This window comes from Sycon ciliatum, chromosome 9, assembly GCF_964019385.1.
Source record: "Sycon ciliatum chromosome 9, ocSycCili1.1, whole genome shotgun sequence".
Taxonomy (NCBI): domain Eukaryota; kingdom Metazoa; phylum Porifera; class Calcarea; order Leucosolenida; family Sycettidae; genus Sycon; species Sycon ciliatum.
In genome coordinates, this window is record NC_088651.1 from 24,184,555 (window position 1) to 24,196,676 (window position 12,122).

Consider the following 12,122-nt stretch of genomic DNA (forward strand, 5'->3'; position numbering starts at 1 on the left):
TGTTTCTCAGTGGATTTGAGTGAAATTTTGACCACACACTCCTGCCACTATGCTGGCCCTCAGGACATGATTTACAAGTTCTTGCGCCTCACTGACAGGCTTTCCAGGCCGGAAAAACTCAAATTTCCGGCATAGTGCCACGGTGTGCGAGCCACCCAGGAACCAAACGAATGCATTTACATTTTTTCACATTTTCGTGCCCATTCTGTCCGTGCGCGGGACCCAAACCTAAAACAAGTCGAGAAGCAGCCATGGGTGGTGGGGTAGGGCCCCTCAATGTGGCCCTGGAATCTGTCACAACGGAACGAGTGGGCGTTCTCTCACGGACTCCCACAGATCCAAGTCAATTTTTGAATTTGTTCAAGTTTAGCACGTGCTACGAGGTCGTACCTTTGATACAACATCCAGTGCTGGGACCTCCACAGCAAGCCATTTCCACAGCGCTGCACACCAAATCCAGGATGCCCTCAGAAACCGGCAAAGACTGCCACTCACGTTTCACTACTGCCTAGTACTGAATCCTACCTGACTTCTTGACACGACTCAAACTTGCCAAAGTCACTAAATCAACGTCAACTACAATAATCAAGCCACATATCTGCAACGTCACGAGGGTGCTGGCAAAAGTCCTGCTGCACGGCGGCGGGCTTCGACTTCGCCCGCCGCCGTGCAGCCCAATACGTGTTTTTTAACGTGATTTTTTGGACTTTTTTGGACTTGGGGCAAAATTCTGCACACTTTCGCGTGTTTCCATAATACGACAAGTTGCGCACGGTTTGCTCACATTCAAATACAGTGCTGCCAACAAATGACAGCATGCAACAAAAAAATCTTTCCTTGCAAGGGCACATTTTCGGCCATAACTCTTGAACGGCTGGTCAGATAGGGACACAATTTTCAGAGAATTTGCAGCTACTCATGCTCTTTCAACTGACGTAGCACTCAATATGAATTTACAAATTCGATTTTTCAGCGAATTTTTGGGTAGTCTGCCACCTTAATGCTCGCCTAGATCGCCAGAGCGCCCCAATTTTCCGAGATACTTTCTTGGCGATGCTGTCCAAGTGTCGCTGCCAGTTGAGGGAGCTATCCAGAAGAACTCCGAGGTATTTTGCAGTGCTTGCTGCTGGCAAACTTGTCCCATTGCAATTGACAGGAATGGCTTCACTGTGTATGCTCAGGACTTGGCTCTTCGTGCAGTTCAGGATGACGTTACGATCCTCTAGCCAGTCAGCCACTGGAGATACTGCCTGCGTAAGCACCCCGGAGCATTCAGTAGGCAGCGGGTGGCGGAAGTACAAGCCAATACCGTCCGCAAACTGTACTGTGGGCACGTCACCAGCAAGGTCTCGTATGCCGCGTGTGTATTGAACAAGATTGGTCCTTAAACGGATCCGTGTTGAACACAGCTCAACTCCTAATCATTGTTGTGATTTGCTTTCAAGCAATGTGCATAATCTGTAAATTGATGTTGCTTTTTTTGTTTTGTTTTTCGGTTTCCCGTTCTCGGGGCCTTCCATTCGGTACTCTTTGTAGTTGTACTGCTGTACTGTTGAGCTATCCGAATTCAAATAAACACAAAAAAAAACACCGCATGTGCATGCGTTACAGGGTCCGTCCTGGGTTGCAATGCGCACTTGCTGGGTTCGATGGCTCCTTCTATCATTTTAGAGGTTTCAGCAGAATTGTCATGGCGACGTCTGATCAAATCTACCATCTATTTCAAACTCTTCGAAACTAGTTTGGAGGTAGATGTGGGCCCTGAAGGACTAAGCTGCGTTGCACGTGCGTTGTGCGAGTACTGGGACGCTCCACAAGGGCTCGCAGTGCATCGAGTTTTAACTTACCAATCTGGACCCTGGATATCAACGGCAGTCGGGTCGTCCTGGGTGCCGAGTATTTCGTTGCAAATCATAGCGAGGGCCAGCCCATCACAACAACTAATAGGCATACTTCAAGTATTACAAAATAATTGAGAGGCTTTGAATCGTTTTTATCAAAATCTAAATATTTGCCGGGTTGGAAGGTGGGAAAGTAATGAGCCTCCGCGCACTGCTGTGTGTATATACAATGAATTACGTGACTTAGGTACTCCCACGTAATATCTTACTTCAGATGCCGTCTCTCATTTGCCCTGTTGCGATCATGAATCATGTGTCTGCGGGGTTCACGGGGTCTTTTCGTGAGCGATCGGTTCGGCATCCGGAGTCTGCTCAGCTGGTTGTTGCTGAGGCCCAGGTTGCTCACATGTGAGAATCTATAAATTGCAGCAAATTATTTTTATTATAAATACTGGACATGGATATTGAATTAAACTGTACTCATTGACTCTTTACATTTTACAGGCTACGTTTTATTATTATTATTATTATTATTGTAAAGCTTTCCTTTTGATCTTGTCTCTTAGTGTTGTGACCTTTCCATATTGTGTTGCGTTGTTAAAAAAAATTACGTGACTTATGTACATGGTACATGTAGCTCAGGTCACGTGATTGTGCAGTTGATATTATGGTGATCTGGGTCTAAGTCTTCTCACGTACTATACATGGTATGGTATGGTATTGATTTACAGCCGACCATGCATTCTGCCGTCCAAGCACACTATCAAGGCAAGGACATTATTGTATTGGTATTGATTGATTTGAATTCGGTATCTCAACAGTACATTGTACAACTTGGGAAGATCCGAATGACATAGATACATAAAGATAAAAGTGGAGTAGGTGCTACAGCTGATCATTTTATCGCAGGTTGTGGGACTAAACTAACACCAGTATGCAAGTACACAAGAAATAAAAGCTGAATAAATACGACTGCATGACGTTGGAGAAAAGCACCAATTAGAGCAAAACAAAGCGACACATCACCCATTGAAAACATTTTCAAAAAAGAGCCGTTTAAACCGGGTACATTATGCCCCGTCATTAAGAAGGCAGGCAAGATGGGCGTTAAATGCAAAAGACGTATTGCAAGACTTCATTTCAAAGGGCAGAGAATTCAAAAGTAAAGCAATCCTACTGGACAATGAGCGATACCCGCATGCAGTCTTATATCGGCATAACGAAAGATTATTTGCAGAAGAGCCGCGAGTGGTGTAAGCAGGTGTACTGTGCCTACAAAATAGAGAATCTAAACTGGCAACCGGGTTAGCTACTTTACACTGAAAGATCAATTATTTTAATGAACAACTGTAAGAAACGGTGGTCCTGAGGACATAGCGAGTGGTAAAGGGGATCCACGTCAGCACAGTAATGGGCACCACAGGCAGCTCGGATTGCACGACGGTGAACAGCAAATAGGCGCTCACTGTCCTTTGCAGATAAGCAGGGTAAGAACGATTGAAATGCAAATTCTAGATCAGATTGAATTACGCATAGCACATAAAGGCGACAAGCGCACGGGAACAGTTGACGAAAAGAACTATATCTAGGCATACCACTGTAAGCATGACCCTTGACATGAGCTGGTCCCCCAAAGGCGTTCTAGTGGGTGGCCTCTTGGCCAGTTAGAAGCACGTTCTCACAGCCAAGCTTCATAACCCGCTATACCGGGGGGGGGGGGGGGGGATGCATCATTTGAAGATGCATCATTTGAAGTCCATACCTCGCTAGCTGTTGTTGTTGCGGCTGTTCATTTTCGTGTTGTCCTTATCGAAGTAAGCTTGGGTTCAGAGTGTGTATTCACACGACGCCCAAAACGTGGCGTACGTGACGTTCTCGTCCGGATAGCCATGACAACATGGAAACGTAGCGGGAAAATCGTAATTGGTACGAAAACGTAGACGACGTATCCAGATCCCTGTACCGAGTTTCGTTCTGTCGTTCCCACCAGTTTGTGTCCAAAAGAAGCTGTACACACAGCTGTACGAGCACCGTGTACGTGTCTGTGTGAATGCACCTGCATGAAAACGACGTCTGCCAGTACGTCGTATTCTAAAACGTGACGCCTATTGTAATGTAGTATGAATAGCATATAAACACTGCGTTCTGAGACAACCTGCTGCGTAGCGATCAGTATTTGGAAGATTTCTAGTTTGGACATTGGCTGGAAGAAGCAAGAACAATGGAGGATGAGATTGACGATTGCGAAACGTACTTTATATCCAGTTCCGAAGCCTCTGAGTTCGTTGATTGCTTCTTCGAACGAATGTTCGACGAGCCGTGGGAAGATTGTAGGAATGACGAGCCTGTCTGGGTGGAACCCCTGCAGCCAGCCGAAGTATGCTGGGGTGCCCCCTTGTACGCTCCGACGTGCTCACTCTCCGTCTATACCCTTGCTTGGACGCTTCAAAAAGAGGATCGGCCGGGTTTGTCTGTCGCCAGAGTAGTGGCAGCGAAAGGCAAGGTGTTAGGGTGGCAAGTTATGAGCATAGAATATTTCATTGGCAACTTCAATACGCCAACTGAAATCTGTGCAAAGACACGATTGTATTCAGCAACTGGCAATCGCACGTTTACGTTCATTATCCAGCTTCAAATGATACTGAGAGGTCTACAAACCCTATATATGCATGTTTGTGGAGTGGAGATATGGCAGGAGGACTTGTGATGGCCGGCTGGCCGACGAATGCAAGGTAAGAGAATGGAAACCCATCAGATCAAATGGGAAGAGTACAGCGCAACGGGGGTATTTGTTGCATTATTTGTTAGAATATTTAATTCTTCTCCCCTTGATTTTACTTTTTCTCTACTTGACTATTTTCTGATCCCTGTGTGTAGCTGTTCTCCAGTGTGGTAAAATCGATTGGATGGAGCGTGCTGGTTGAGGACCTGATACACGTAGCTTTGATCAAACCGGCCGTCGTAGACTACGCTTGCAACAACATCCAACATCCAACCGAGCCAGATACACCAAGCTATTGCGCATTACCTGTGAAAAATAATGTGTGTAGATACATGTATTATATTACAGTGCAGTGTCTCGCTTTCGTCGTTCCCGTACAAGTACATAAAAAAATTGAGAAGTTACACGTTTTTTGCCGTTTTTTGCCTTTTTTCAAAACCCGGTGCAAATCTCGCGTTACGTGTAATTTTTAGAGGTTAGGGCCTATCCACACTATGTAATAAAAACGGCATGCCGTTTCAGAGTACCTGACGTACACGCGATGCTCTGTCCACACTACACTCTGTCACCAGTGTAACTACGTCGTGTACCTGTTCATATTTTCTCTGGATGCCGCGATCGATTGCACAAGGTTTGTATCGCGTAGACCAGGAAAGGACTCCCTGGCTTGGTCTAGACCTACTCAGCTAGCTACAAAACAAGTGGCGGCCCAGCGATGGCAGCACTGACGCCGAGCTCAAGGAATATCACCCTGAACTCTGTTCCAGGTGCGGAAATGTGGCCACCGTGAGACTCTCGCGGCAGCGCAGCGCCAAGGTCGAGGTCCGCTGTAGCATCGCTTGAGGAACCAGTGTTGGTGGCCGCCGTGTATTTCCAGTAAAAGTCCCTGGCTTTGGCCTTCATGTTGTCAATTTTGGTCACAAGAGGGTTCTGCTTCCTCTCCAAACACTTCTTTCAAATCAGTACTCGATCAAATTTTCAGTGAATTCTCCGAGTCTCGCGTTACTACACCTTCCTCTTCATCAGACCCCGGGATTTCTCTGCATGTCCAGCCATGACTGTATCAATGTCGCCTCCGAGTGGTCGCTGAAACGGACGTGTGGCAACTCCAAAGCGAAAACAAGGGGCAGCTGGAAACAGCAGGAAAAAACTGCGATCCGCAAACACCATCGACTCCCAATCAACAAACACTGCGAAAACGGCACGTAGATGAGAAACGTGCTTTGTACAGGGGTCCGCGACTCACGTTCCGCGTGAATCCCACGTTCCCCGTTGTCGGCCATTTTTCGTCACTCACCCTGGCAACAAGCATGTTTACGGCCTGTTTACGTGGTTTTCTACCTAGTCTGGACAGGCCCTAAAGTTAAACGTGCGATGTGACGTGAAATTTTGCCTGGCAGGATTCGGGTTTAGTTCGCACAAATATCAAATCTTCCAACAAACTCGGTAAAACTCGATAAAACTACGGAAAGTTATACAAAATCGACCGGGATAGCCAAATGAAACTTCCAAAAACCCACGTCACGAACTTACGTGCGGGACAGTCAACTCACGTAAAATACGTCAAATTTACTTGAGTTTTTTGAATTTTTGACGTAAAAGTTCACGGACGTAAGAAATTTACTTGAAACTTAACCTCTCTATTCTATACAACACCCCGGGACGTTTGTTCTAGCAAGAGTAGATAAACACTCGAGCATAATTTGGCATCCCTTGGGAGGTAGGAGCACACCTACATGATTGTACCACAGTTCTAGTATGTAGTAGGGATCGGCGGATTCTGCTCGAAAAGATGGCAGATTCTAGGCCTCGACCAAATATGATTAAAAAAAGAGCATAATTATTATGCTCGTCGCATATCAGGGACCACGTCCATAATATGCCAAAGACTTAGCAAGATATGCCAAAATATGCCAAAAATATGCTCGACATAAGCAGAAAGTGTAGATCATTTCACTTCACGGCTTCACGGCATTATCACGGCATTATCACGGCATTATCACGGCTTCACGGCATTATCCCTTCACGGCTATCATGCTTATGGTGCAAATCAAAACACATGCGGAATAGTATGGCTAGGGTGTGTCCCCAGCAACCGTATTGATAGTGTTCATGCATGGGGAAATGTAACAAACGCCTCCACCATTCCAAGTTCATCCATAAAAGAATGCATGGTTGGCTGTGGAGCACATTAGATTACTTTACAGTCTCCTATGATACGCATCCTGTCCGACGGCAAAAGAGGCTGCGGATTTAGTTTTTCTGCACGTTATCAGCAATGACTACTGATCTTCAGCAACTTGGGTCTCCTATAATACGCATCCTGTGTATGCGTAAAGCTTTTGTAATGCTAACGTAATGCTCGGGCTTCTGATCTTCAGAAACTTGGCCTAACTTTCACTCACAATAAGACTGTTGTAATGTTCATCGTTCCCAAGCGGTACCTGGTATCTCCGACAATTTCATCGTACTGTTGTACGACATGCTTTACGACATCCTTATACCGTACATACCGTACAACACCGTATTGACGTCTTTGATGGTACGGTGCGGTACATGTACGGGATTGCGCCAGGCATGCCGATGGCAGACACAAGCAAACACGGAAATGTAGTGTAGGTATCATACATGTAGTTCAGCACTGCTAAGGGCTAATCGGGACACATACGATGAACATAACGCTTGTCTATGAATGCCGAGTGATCATTTTCATCGCTTGTGATGATGGTAAGAGGCTCTTGACTGTCCCAATATTGATAACCAGAATCGTCCATAGGATCTGCACCACCAGGCTAGTGTGTCACTATTAGGCAACTGAATAAAAAAGAGAAAGACCAAGGAACTACAAGTTACGCTATACTGTCCACTAACACCACCAGTTACTAAACAATTAACATAAGGAGGGGAAGGTGAGCGCAACAAAGATAAGCACTAGCTGAAAGTCTCAGCTGTGAAGGACGTTGGCGGATGTTCATGCATGTCGATGACCACACTGGTAAGACCATAGGACAATACGGTCAAACCACGATTCCAGACAATTTATGACAATTTAGATGGACAATAAGCAGCGGTAACAAGCAGCAGTTTCACACGACGATCGTTTCGCCGTATAGATAAAGACGGCTCTTCAGGTGTGCAGGAATGGCCTCAGATGGAGAGCCAAGGTTTAATTTATACAAAAGACAAAGACCAAGGAACTACAAGTTACGCTATACTGTCCATTAACACCACCAGTTACTAAACAATCAGCTCATGCGATAACATTGCACGACACTTACTTGGTCTTTCTCTTTTGTATAAATTAAACCTTGGCTCTCCATCTGAGTCCATTCCTGCACACCTGACGAGCGTCTTTATCTATAGTATACGGCGGAACGATCGTCGTATGAAACTGCTGCTTGTTACCGCTGCTTATTGTCCATCTAAATTGTCATAGTCGAAGTACAGTGCTGTTTTACTGAGGCGTTCGGTTTTTTCATGATTCTTGTTCGCATAGCTTCCCCTTTTATTGATCTTTGCATCTCTTGAGCCACACAAGTTGTGTGGAATGTTGCTTTGCGTTCTGTAATCGTGGTTTGACCGTATTGTCCAATGATCTTGCCAGTATCATCATCGACATGCATGAACATCCGCCAACATCCTTCACAGCTGAGACTTTCAGCTCGTGTTTATCTTGGTTGCGTTCAACTTCCCCTCCTTATGTTATTCCTATAACTTAGAACCTTCCAAGTTGGAAGGCTGGTGGAGTGCGCATCCAAGATGTGTTTAAGCTGTTAGCCAGTTAGTTAGTTGTAGAACGTCAGTACCGTCGGTCAGTGTCGTGCAATGTTATCGCATGAGCTGATTGTTTAGTAACTGGTGGTGTTAGTGGACAGTATAGCGTAACTTGTAGTTCCTTTGTCTTTCTCTTTTGTATAAATTAAACCTTGGCTCTCCATCTGAGTCCATTCCTGCACACCTGAAAAACCTAAACAAAAACAGAGAGGTTCCATGTTACATAATTATGTTACAGATGGAGCTCCGAGAGGTGGAAAAAGAACTGTTGAAAAAAACCGCATACACTGAGTGTAAACGACCGAAGAGGTGTCGAAGTAGTGCATTTCCGTTAACACCTTTGCAGAACATTACGTATCAGTAGGATACACGTTTTGGAGTCATCATTTACCCTAAAAAAAAACAGTTACCATCTGGTCGTAGTAATACGTAAAACTCATAGTTTCGACACAGCTTTCAATCTCTCAGATGTGTGTCAGTAGGATAGGATTTGATTAGAAAAAATCTTACACTGAAATTATATTACATAATTTTAATAACACAGGAAGAGTGTGTTGCTCCCTGCACGGGAGCTCGCCGTTTTCCTGGGGACTCGAATTCTCACTTGACTGACTCACGACTGCCATCCAGAGCACACGAGAAGTCCATCGAACCGTCCACTCGGCAAACCTGCAAGAAAGCACCACTACCTGCTCAATACACAGTGTTTCGGGGAATTCACCCCTCATCAGTGGAGCTTGAGTAGGCTGGGGAAGATTGTGCCTGAAGAGCACCACTTATAAATTATAGTGCTCTCCAGGCACAAACATCACCAGGGATACAAACTTACAGAGACGCTCCGTTTCCAGCGCGACAAACACCTCGTGAACATGGACGTGCTGAACAAGCGCTGATGACCGTTGGCCATTCACAACGTTGTTGACTCCAAACCATCTAATTCGCAAGCCCGCGCTGGGGACAACAATGTGAAGAAGAGGTTGGTGCGACTTCGGCGATAGTAGAGGAAGAGTGTGTTGCTCCCTACATGGGAGCTCGCGGTTTTCCTGCCGGCTTGAATTCTCACTTGACTGACTCACGACTGCCATCCAAAGCACACGAGAAGTCAATCGAACAGTCCACTCGGCAAGCCTGCAAGAAAGCACCACTCCCTGCTCAATACAAAGTGTTTTGGGGAATTCACCCTCATCAGTTGAGCTTGAGTAGGCTGGGGAAAATTGTGCCTGAAGAGCACCACTTATATAGTGCTCTCCAGGCACAAACATCACCAGGGATACAAACTAATAATAATAATAATATACAAGTAGTTGGGCGCAACTCAAGACTAATAGAATGGAGAAGAGTAGCCAGGTGTGCACTGCGTCCATGTTATAACGGGGTTGTGTGTGCGAGTTTATAAAGAGTGGAGGATAAGACCATGCGAGGTTGACGGAGGAGCATTTTTTAATGGATTTTCTTGTGCTATTTTTCAAGCTTTGCAACAGCGGAAGAGGATACTCCAGACCAATACGTAACGGCGTAATCGAATACTGGGCGAAGGTAGGCTAAATTAAAAAGAAGCTTGCAAGAGATTGGGAGGTAGGAGCAGAAAGAGAACGATTCGGGTGGAGAACAAACGATTAACAAGAATAATGATTAGGCTAGCCTTTCACCCAATCAACCAGCCGAAACATTCGCCGAAAATGAGGCGAGTAGCGAAACATCGCTAAGCATTTCATCTAATTTGGAGGGTTCCTTTCAGTATCTCAACAATTTTGAAGCCAACATGGCAACAATTCTTGTAGGCTTTTTCGAATATATCCCAACTTTACAGCCGATTTCGGAACAATCAGCTGATTTTTCAGCCGGATTTTTGAGCTAGAGGATAAACTGTGTGGGGAACAATTGGTGTAAAACGCAATGTGAAAATTCATCAACTACCAATAATGTCCAACATGGCTACCTTTAGGGTGTTTTGTGGGCTTGAATGAAAGGTCCGAAAATTACTACATTCACTACAGATTTCCTCAGATAACCTCAGATTACCTCAGAATCTATTTCCTGGCTATCTAAAAATATTATGTTCCCACGTGGGAACTTTGGCGGGAAATAGGTTTTAAACTGGTCTCGTCATCTTCCTGTAATCGATCGGCATTCTTCGTTGTCGTGCGACGTAGCTTGTCAACATTTTGCTGCGTTCACCTTCCCCTCACCTTCCAAGCTGGAAGGCTGTTGATTTGCGTACTGGAGATGTGTTACAGCTACATGTCAGGTTTTTGAATGCCTGAGTAGCCTGTCAGTTGTGTGGCCTGTTATCGCACTTTCTGACTGCTTATCATCTCGGAAAGGCCTTGTAACTCCAGACACAAGCCATCCTGTCCACTTTTAAAGGTAGCAGCCTGGTCCTAAATTTCATATGGCATTGAATTGACCGTAACTTTGGTGTCTCTCAATGGATTTGAGTGAAATGTTAACCACACACTCCTGTCACTATGCTGACCCTCTGGACATGATTTCAAAGTTATTGCGCCTCACTGACAGGCTTTCCAGGCCGGACAAACTCAAAATCCCGGCATAGTGCCACGGTGTGCGAGCCACCCAGGAGCCAAACCTATGCATTTACAATTTTTTCACCTGTTCTTGCCCATTCTGTCCCTGCGCGGGATCTAAACCTAAAAAAGTCCAGAAGCAGCCATGGGTGGTGGGATAGGGCCCCTCAACGTGGCCCTGGAATCTGTCACAATGTCACGAGTGGGCGTTCTCGCACAGATTCCCACAGACCCAAGTAATTTTTGATTTTTTTAGGTTTAGGGCGTGCTACGAGGTCGTAGCTTTGATACAACATCCATTGCTGGGACCTCCACAGCAAGCCATTTCCACAGCGCTGCAAACCAAATCCAGGATACCCTCAAAAATCGGCAAAACTACCACTCACGTTCCACTACTAGGCCTTGACAGATTATGCTAATATTTTCGTGAAATTATGCTTTTCGCATTGCTGAAAAAATTGCAGAATTATGCTATTTTTATGCTAAAAGTTATCATATTATGCCGCATTATGCTCACATATGCTGCTAATGTTTAATGTTTCTGTCCAAAATAACAGGGGAATTTTTGGTAGAGGGCGTTGTTCTGTAGTAGCAAAAGTTCAACGGGGTCAACGCACCGTCCGACCTAGCTACGATCGTCGATACGTCACTGATTGTAGTGGACTGGACATGTTATCAAGGGAGTCGTAAACCTACGATTTTCTGGTGCATCTACTTGTACTTGTAGACCATTACAACTGAATGGAATTTGATGCGAACAGGCAGATTATTCCAATTTTATGCGATTCGTATGCAATTTTCCTCGAATTATGCGATTATTCGATTTTGGTAGGAATTATGCGAAAAATTATGCTAGCATAATCTGTCAAGGCCTATCCACTACTGCCTAGTACTGAATCCTACCAGACTTCATGACACGACTCAAACTTGCCAAAGTCACTAAATCAACGTCAACTACAATAATCAAGCCACATAACTGCAACGTCACGAGGGTGCTGGCAAAAGTCCGGCTTCGCCCGCCGTCGTGCAGTCCAATACTGTATAACGGAGAAGTCTAACGAGTCACAAAAGTCTAACGTTTTAACGACAAATTCTTTTTCGTTATTTATATAATACGTTATCGCTAGATGCTCCTTTTTGAAAATGTTTTCAATGAGTGATGTGTCGCTTTGTTTTGCTCTGATTGGTGCCTTTTCTCCAATGTCATGCAGTCGTATTTATTCAGCTTTTATTTCTTGTGTACTTGCATACTGGTATTAG